Consider the following 10,000-nt stretch of genomic DNA (forward strand, 5'->3'; position numbering starts at 1 on the left):
TTGTCACGACCCTTTCACGTGCAACCCTTGAGGTTGTAAGCCTTTAAAAAAGTCTTTTTCGGGGAGCTCGGCTCCTAAGATGCGAGTCTGCCGACGCTCCCGGCCGAATGAAAAACCTCTTCCTTCTTTAATCCGGTGTCTCAGGAGTTTTGTCTGCGGCTTGTCCTGCTACATTTCTGGGTTCCCTCACCGGGAAGCGAGCTGGTGATGCACGGAGGGTCGAGGCAGCCCCTTAGGCGGCTTATGCCTGCCCTGTAGAGCATCCCTGCGGGGGACTCTGGCCAGCTTGAGCGATGCGGATCCTCAGAGTGCTGCCGGGTAGGCATCTGCCCCGGTGCGATGCCTCGCCTCCAAAGAGCAGTGCACAGCACGCCCCCGTGGAGGATCCGCACAGTGGCTGGACACTGGGAAGGAACTGGCACTTTCAGTCCGGACATCTGAAACTTGCTGAGACTGCTCTTTGGAACTTCCCCCACTCCGTTTGAGTGGAAGCGTGGCCTGATCACCCACGGCGTGCCTCTACCGGCACTTTGGTTTTGGTTTCTGACTTGACTTGAATTCATTGGTTGATACTTTGGTTTCGGTTTCGATTTTGACTTGACTTGAATTGCTTGATAAACAGGCCTGCCTTGATTGCCACTTTGGTCTTGCTCCTGATTTTGGTTTGGCTTAAATTGCTTGACGAACAGGTGTGCCCTTAACGACACTTTGGTTTTAGCTTTCATTTTGATTTAGTGTGAATTACGTGACTGAGTGACCTTTTACCCTTTCCTTCTCGTAGGGTGAATGTTGTTTCGTCTCGAGAGAAACATAGGTCAGACACAAAGTAAGCCCACTCTGCTAGGAGCCCTCTTAAAAACGTTTCAAAAAGAAAAATAAAAGGAAAGTCATCAAGTCGTCACAACTTACCCTACTAAAATGCATGTTACAGAACCTTACAAAAGGTTTTGCAGGAGATTATAGAGTTCAGTTAACCCCCTAGAGGTCACGAACTCTGGGTGAATTAGAATTGCCCTCTTCTGCTGTTGGATGGCCCACGGAAGGAACTACAGGCAGAGAACAATTGGCCGTGTAGTTCAGGTGGTGACGGGGTCGGAGGACAGCCTGTGTACCTAGATCAAATTCCTTTATATGGACTCACGGCGAAATAGATTATAGACAAAGCCAGCGTTAATTTAGCCCTGTTTAACAACTTTGTGCAAAATAGCCAAAAGTAAAAGTAAGAGCGGCTTCGCCGGCAGACACAGAGTTTTTTTAAAAAGGGAGTCCCAGGAAACGGCAAGAGAAGCCAGTTTTTACGGGAGCCACGAGAGATAACACAGATTCTTTCTCCATGTTTCCCAGCCTACCCCGCTTCACCGAGGCCAACAACCCCCTCAGAAATGAGATTCAGGAGCTGACACGCCCCAGGTCTCACCTCGAAGGGAAGGATCGGAGCCTCCAGAGGCCAAGGAAAGAAGTCGAGATAGTCAAGTGGGCCATCTCAGATCTGGTCTTACTCGAGCTCTGTAAATGCCTCTCAGGGAGATACGAGGACCTGTCTATTATAATGACCAGGCCCACATCCCGGGGGGAGGGGGGTGGGCAACAGACTTTCATCTATCAGCCCTTTTCAACCATTGAGCTACTAAACTGGGAACACCCTGAACCCACCGCCTTGCTCCCGACAGCTAGAGCCCTGTCGAGCATGACTGTGTAGAGGTGTTGGACTCCAGTGTACTCTAGCAGATCTGACCTCCGGGACCAGCCTTGGGCATCAGTACACTAGGAGCTATGCGTGGACGGGAACAGCTTCACCAACCCACGAGGGGAGAGATGTGCAGAATATGCGGTGGTAACCCTGGACGCTGTCGTTAAGCTGGGCTCATTGCTTTAATCCGGGCCTTAGAACTCGGTGAGGGTAAGACTGTAAACATTTACGCTGACTCTCGGTATGCCTGTTTCACCCTCCAAGTGTATAAAGAAAAGAGCCTGTTAAACTCTAGAAAAGAGGGAAAAGAGCAAAAGAAAAAGAAAGACTAAAAGCAAGTGTAAAGATAGAGAATCAAAAGAAAACAGGAGAGACAGACAGCAGTGCGTGGGCGGGGGCAGGGCCCGTGCCGTTTCTCGGGCCCCACCAGCTGGCCGTAGGAGCGTGAGAACGCGGGGGGGGGAAGCAGCATTGTGAGAGGCCGCGGACGTGGATGTAGACATGACCGAAGTCAAGTTAGGCAAGGATTCCAGAGCCGGACAAGGCTAGAGAGAGATTAATGTGCGAGATGGAAAAAAAAAAAAAAGACTCTAGAAGGGTAAATGTTCAGAAGGCAATACAGGAAATGGCCAAGGCCGCAAGACAAAGAGGCCATCGGCCAAGGGCTGCTGCACCTTGGAGGAACCAGACACTCATCTGATCAGGCTGACGGGAGCTGAAGAATGTAAAGACTAGGGCAGACTAGGCACCTTCTCATTAGGCTCCCAGGAGCCCATGGTCACATTAGAAGTTACAAACAGCAAGACTCTGCCGTATCTGGATTCCAATTTCTCACTGAAGGCTCAGCCACTAGATACAGTGACAAAGGGGCGGAGTGGGGGTGGGGATGGGGGGAGGGGGGAACTCCTCCTCTAAGAAACTGAAACAGGAAAAAGAGCCATACCTTGTGAAAACTTGCTTATAGACTTTACAGGACTGCCCCCTGCTGGAGGCTAGTGCTTGTTTGCACCTTTTCAGGGTAAGTTACAGTTTTCCCCACCAGGACAGAAAAAGTACAAGAAGTGACTAAAGTACTGTTAAAAGACATTATCCCCAGGTTTAAGACTACCTCTGATTTTAAAGTCAGACAATAGGCCAGCATTTGTAGCTGTAGCTGGAATAGTGCAAGATTTAACAAGACTGTTAACAATACAACAGAGGTTACACGCAGCCTATCGGCCACAAAGTTCAACAAAAGGTGGAACGCATGAACTGGACACTCGAGCGAGCAGCTACTGGCGACCAAAAAACAAAACGAAAAAAAAAGGGTTGCCATATAGATATAGATAGATAGATAGATAGATAGATAGATAGATAGATGTATATATATACACACACACACACACACACACACACACACACACACACACACACACAGATACAGATATAGATATAGATATAGATAGATATATAGATATATGCCAGGAAATTCACTTAAGATAAAATCAGGTTTTTGCCTACGGTCCTCCTCCGAGTCAGGTGCACCCCTACCAAACAAACTAGGTATCTGCCCTGTAAGATTGTGTTCAGTTGGCCACCCGCAAATCGTAGGTCAAATAAAAGGTGACCTCCGGAAACTAAAGAAATTAACCTTTAAAAGGCAAATGCAGCCTTTCAAAATAGCCATACGAAGTGTTCATAATTAAATAAAGAAAAATAATGCCTATAAGCCTGACACCCATTTAAATCTAGGGACTCTGTTTAAAGTAAAACCTAATTTTTCTACAACCCATATAGGATGAGCCCTATACTGTAACCTTGTCCACTCCCACTGCTGTTAAAGTTGCAGGTGTTGCGTCTTGGATCCACCACAGTCAGCTAACACCGACAGCTCAGGACAAGTGGACCGGCTAACAGGGCGCAGATCATCCAGCCCGGCTGATCCTGAGACGAGACCAAGCTCCAAGCTGCTGCTGAGGACCACAAGCCCTGCTCTAGTCACACACCGGCAGCTGACTAGTCTATGCACGGCCGAAGCTTGAGGACTCATCAAGCAAGTCAATGTAGTTAAAAATCTTAAGACAGATAGTTTTCCTAGAATACTAACTGTTTTCCTATTGTTCTGTCGCTGTATTCAACCTTTTTCCCAGGTGAGGACCTCTTTCGTCCTTGCTGGATATGAATATGCTATACATTGCTTTGTTGTTGTTACCACCCCACCCCACCCCCCACCCATAACCATGCTAGAAGAAACACCTATGTAAGGTGTCCCCACTGTACACGTACTGCTTAGGAAACCCAGACCCGTCCAGCCCAGCAACGATCGCAAGGTCTTTCAGTCATTCTTTAAACATATAAACCAGAAGTTACCAGAACCTCCTCCTTTAGCCAAAAATTTAAAAAATAAAAATAAAAAAACAGAAAAAAACCTATTTCCTCAGTAGGCTGAAAACATTGCTGGCAGCCTAGATGTTTCTTCATGTTATGTTGATAGAAGGGCTAACGTAAGAGACCAATGGCCTGGAGAAGCAGAAGGGTTAATGCCTCAAGATAACATGACTTTAACCAACTCTTTCCCCAAACAGACGCCGCAAGTTCAAGCGTCGGGCTCGTAAAAACTTCTCTGATTAAAAAATACTGTTTTACTTGCTAAAAAAAGGTTTTAAGGCCCAGTTAAAAACTAACCTGCTTAAGACATGACAAAGTTAGTACATGTGCCTGTTCAGGTTTAACACAGGTTTGATCCTAGGTCTTCATTTAGAAAAGAGTTTCCAGCTGTAGAAAATGTAAAACCCTCACTGTAAGTGTATTACTTGTAATAGAAACTTGCTGGCCGGGCGCGGTGGCTCAAGCCTGTCATCCCAGCACTTTGGGAGGCCGAGACGGGCGGATCACGAGGTCAGGAGATCGAGACCATCCTGGCTAACACGGTGAAACCCTGTCTCTACTAAAAAATACAAAAAAACTAGCCGGGTGAGGTGGCGGGCGCCTGTAGTCCCAGCTACTCAGGAGGCTGAGGCAGGAGAATGGCGTGAACCCGGGAGGCGGAGCTTGCAGTGAGCTGAGATCCGGCCACAGCACTCCAGCCTGGGTGACAGAGCGAGACTCGGTCTCAAAAAAAAAAAAAAAAAAGAAACTTACTTGCTTGCTGCGCCCCTGTGTATTACACTTGCTCCTTCCAATGATAAAAGGTTTTGTAGCTACCATGGCTCGTCAGAAAACTTCCACACAAGTGTATTACATAAAACGCTATCACTCTGTCTCGCTAAAAGACCCAAAAAGTAAAAATGAAAGGGAACCCGCCCACTAATTAGTGAAAATTCTCAAAGTGGGGGATGAGGAAGGAGACCTCTACTGCTCCTGCTGCCCTCCTCCCCCCACCTTGCCTAGTTCACAAGACAGGAGGAAAGAGAGAAAGCAAAACGTTAGAAACAAACAAAAGTCAGATAAATAGCCAGACAACCTTGGCACCACCACCAGGCCGTAGGAGTTAAAAAAAAAAAAAAAAAAGTAATACTAATAACATCGGCCCCTGACCTAAACTACTTGTATTATCTGTAAATTCCTGACACTATGAAAAAAAGGGTTGTAAAACTTTTTGTTCTGTCTGTCCTTCCTTCCTTCCTTCCTTCCTTCCTTCCTTCCTTCCTTCCTTCCTTCCTTCCTTCTTTCATCCCACCTCGGCCTCCCAAAGTGCTGGGATTACTGGCGTGAGGCACCATGCCTGCTTGGCCTGAAGAGACACCTATTGAAAGTAAGACATAGAGAGCTCCTTGCAGTGATCTGATTGATTGCTTGACTGATTTACAGACGGCGTCTCACTCTGTCACCCTGGCAGTGGTGCCATCAAAACCAAACTCACTGCAGTGTGGACGCTCCTGGACTCAAGCGATCCTTCCACCTCAGCCTCCAGAGTGTAGTGCCTGGGACCACGGGGCATGCGCCACTGTGCCCAGATGATTTTCAATTTTTATTGTTTTATTTTTCTTTTTCCCGAGACAGAGTTTCGCTCTTGTTGCCCAGACTGGAGTGCAATGGCGCGGATCTCGGCTCACCGCAACTTCTGCCTCCCGGGTTCAAGAGATTCTCCTGAGTCTGCCTCCCGAGTAGTAGCTCGGGTTGCAGGTATGCACCACCACGTCTGGTTGATTTTGTATTTTTACTAGAGACGGGGCTTCTCCATGTTGGTCAGGCTGGTCTCCAACTCCCGACCTCAGGTGATTCTCCCTCCCCGGCCTCCCAAAGTGCTGGGACGGCAGGCGTCAGCCGCCGCGCCCGGCCTTCCTTTTCAACTGTTTTTGCACAGACAGGGTCTCATCATGTTGTTGCAACCCTTCTGCCCCGGCGTCCCAAAGTGCTCGCGTGACGGGCGTGAGCCACTGCGCCTGGACTCCGGGGAATGATTCACGACCACGACCGCTGTACTAACTATTTATTTCTTATTTATTTATTTATTTATTTATTTATTTTTTAGTATTATTATTATCTTAAAATTATTATTATTTTTTTGAGACGGAGTTTCGCTCTGGGCGAGGCGGGGCGGGGCGAGGCGAGGCGAGGCGAGGCGAGGCGTGTCGCTTTGGAAACCGCAGCACCGCCTTCTAAAGCCCCATTCCAATGCACAAAGCCCTGTTCCCTTCCCGGACTTGGAGCTGATGCCTTCCATAGCCTTGGGCTTCTCTCCATTCAGAAGCTTTTACAGGCGCAACCCCACCCAGAGGCTAGCTGCGGTTGAGGATTGGGGGTGTGCTGGGGCTGGAAAGTCGGTCCCCTATTTTTGCTAGCTCGGCCACGACATCCCCCGACCCCTATCGCTTGCTCACCCTTTCAGATCCCTTGCCTCCACCGTCTTGGAGGCTGACCTCTGACTTTAATATCTGCCTTTCTTCCTGTCTTGGGTTTGAGGAGGGGGGGCAGGAATGAGGGTGTGTGTGGGGAGGGGGTGTGGGGTGTGGACGGAGGGGAGCGTCCTAAGGGTCGATTTCGTGTCATGCCTCTTTCACCGCCACCGCCGAAGATGAAAGCAACGATCAGCTAAAGACCGCGTGTTCTCATCTATAACTGGGAACTAAATAATGAGAACTCGTGGGCAGAACGAGGGGGACCAGGGAGGCGGGAGCCTACTTGAGGGAGGAGGTGTGGAAGGAGAGACATCTTCAGGGAAAAACAAAACAAAACAAAACAAAACAAAAAACCAAACCACGAAAACTGTCGGGTACTGCGCTGAGTTATCCGGGTGATGAAATCATCTGCACACTGAACCCCCCAGTCAGAAGTTTACTTGTGTAACAATCTTGCACATGTCTGCTTGAACAAGACATAAAAGTTGGGGGGGGGGAGGGAGAGAGAGAGAGAGAGAGAGAGAGAGAGAGAGAGAGAGAGAGACAGAGACAGAGACAGAGAGAAGGAAACACCACCTCCTTGACCTGAGTCAGGGGGTTTCCGGTCTGGTGGCGGAACGTTCAGTGACAATGGAGTATTTTGGCCTGTTCTTTTTTTGTGCGTTTGCTATTTTTTTTTTGCTGCTGTTGTTGTTGTTGTTTTAAGACAGAGTCTCACTCAGCCACCCAGCCTGGAGTGCGGTGGTGCGATTCGGCTCACTGCAACCACCGTCTCCCAGGTTCAAGCGATTCTCCCGTCTCAGCCTCCTGAGCAGCTGGGATTACAGGCACCCACCATCATGCTCCGAAGATGTTTCTATGTTAGTAGAGACGGAGTTTCACCATGTGGGCCAGGCTGCTCTTGAACTCCTGACCTCAGGTGATCCGCCCACCTCGGCCTCCCAAAGTGCTGGGATTACATGTGTGAGCCACTGCGCCCGGTGGCGGTCCCTGTGTTTTTTTTTTCTTTTTTCTTTTTTTTTTTTTTTTTTCTTTCTTTCTTTCTTTCTTTCTTTCTTTCTTTCTTTCTTTCTTTCTTTCTTTTTTGGTAGGGAGGGACTGAGTCTCTCTCAGTCTGTCACCCAGGCGGGGGTGCAGTGGCACTCCCTCGGCTCACTGCAACCTCTGCCTCCCGGATTCCAGTGATTCTTCTTCAGTGGCTGGGATTACAGGCGCACACCACCACATCCGGCTAATTTTTGTATTTTGAGTAGAGACGGGGTTTCTCCATGTTGGCCGCACTGGTCTCGAACTCCTGACCTCAAGTGATCCGTTCTCCTGGGCCTCCCAAAGTGCGAGGACGACAGGCCTGAGCCGCCGGGATTTCAGCCTTTAAAAGTGCCGGCCCTACCACCTTTCGCTGTGGACGTTACGCTCTGAATGACGTGCCATCTCTGCCATAGGTTGACTCCCTGAGTCCCCTCTGCCATTTCACTCCATCCTGGGACGCAAGAGCGAAACTCCATCCCGCCACCTCCTCGTGCAAAACAAAACAAAACGGAACAAAACAAAACAAAACAAAACAAAACAAAAAAAGAAACTCTACACATGACCTGTAAGTGTCTGTTCCTGTGAGTGATTTCTGAGATACGGCACTGTAGACTGAACGCAGTGGCTCACGTCTGTCATCCTAGTACTTTGGGAGGCTGAGGCGGGCGGATCGCCAGGTCAGGAGATCGAGACCATCCTGGCTAACATGGTGAAACCCCGTCTCTCCAAAAAAAACAAACGAATTATCTGGGTGTAGTGGCCGGCGCCTGTAGTCCCAGCTACTCGGGAGGTTGAGGCCGGAGAATGGTGTGAACCCGGGAGGCGGAGGTTGCAGGGAGCTGCGATCGCGCCACTGCACTCCAGCCTGGGTGACAGAGCAAGACTCCGTCTCAAAAAAATAAAAAAATAAAAAAAGAAGAAAGAAAGAAAGAAAGAAAGAAAGAAAGAAAGAAAGAAAGAAGGAAAGAAAGAGGAAATGAAAGAAATGGCACTGTATCGCTATTGGGCTAGGACCCTCTCTCTTTCTGTCTGTTCCTCTCTGTCTCTCTCTGTCCGTTTCTGTCTTTCCTGTCTCTCTCACTGTGTCTGTCTTCTGTCTTACTCTCTTTCTTTGCCTGTCTGTCTGTCTGCCTCTCTCTCTCTCTCTCTCTCTCTCTCTCTCTCTCTCTCTCTGTCTCTTTCTCTCTGTCTCTCACTGTCCGTCTATGTCTTTCTCTGTCACTCTCTTTATCTGTCTGCCTGTCCCTCTCTTTCTCTCTGTCTCTCTGTCTCTCTCTCTCTCTCTCTCTCTCTCTCTCTCTCTCTACCTGTGTCTCTCACTCACTGTGTCTGTCTTCTGTCTTACTCTCTTTTTTGCCTGTCTGTCTGTCTCTGTCTGTCTCTCTCCCTCTCTCCCCCTCCCTGTCTAGTCTGTTTCTCTCTCTCTCTCGCTCTCGCTCTCGCTCTCTCGCTCTCTCGCTCTTTCTGTCCGTTTCTCTCTGTCTCTGTCTGTCGATCTCTCTTTTTCTACGTCTGTCTCTTTGTCTGTCAGATTCCCCCGTCCCAGAGAGGGCCCTGCCCCTTCCACCAAAGTGAGAAGTGCGTGCTTAGAGAGGCCGAGAGGAATCTACACAGACGGGCCTTGCCGGGCTTCCCCACTGGGTGCATGATTTCGGGAGATCGAGGCCGGGTCCCCACTTGGATGGAAGGGCCATTTGCAGACCTTTCTCTCTGTCACCTGTGATGTCCAAACTTCTCGTATTTCCCTGATAAGCTCCTCGACTTTAAAATAAACGGCTAAGGCCGGGCACGGTGGCTCATGCCCGTCATCCCAGCATTTTGGAAGGCCGAGGCGGGTGGATCACCTGAGGTCGGGAGTTCGAGGCCAGCCTGACCCACATGAAGAAACCCCGTCTCTACTAAAAATACAAAATTAGCCGGGCATGGGGGCGCAGGCCTGTAATCCCAGCTACTCGGGAGGCAGACGCAGGAGAATCGCTGGAACCTGGCAAGCGGAGGTTGCAGTGAGCCGAGATCGCGCCATTGCACTCCAGCCTGGGCAGCAAGAGCGAAACTCCGTCCCACCGCGCGCGCACACGCACGCACACACACACACACACACACACACACACACACACACACACACACGAAAAAAAGGGGAAAAAAAATAGACAAAGGAAAATTCTTCACACGTGACCCATAAGTGTGTGTTCCCACGAGTGATTTCCAAGCAATGGCACCGTAGGGGCTGAACGCGGTGGCTCACGTCTGTCACCCCAGCACTTTGGGAAGCCGAGGCGGGCGGATCAGGAGGTCAGGAGTTCAAGACCAGCCTGGCCCACGTGGTGAAACCCCGTCTCTACTAAAACTACAAAACTGAGTCGGGTGCGGTGGGGCAGACCCCTGTGATCCCAGCTACTCGGGAGTCGGAGGCGGGAGAATCGCTTGAACCTGGGAGGCGGGGGTTGCCGTGAGCCGAGAT

Source organism: Macaca mulatta, chromosome 10 (assembly GCF_049350105.2).
Source record: "Macaca mulatta isolate MMU2019108-1 chromosome 10, T2T-MMU8v2.0, whole genome shotgun sequence".
Taxonomy (NCBI): Eukaryota; Metazoa; Chordata; class Mammalia; order Primates; family Cercopithecidae; genus Macaca; species Macaca mulatta.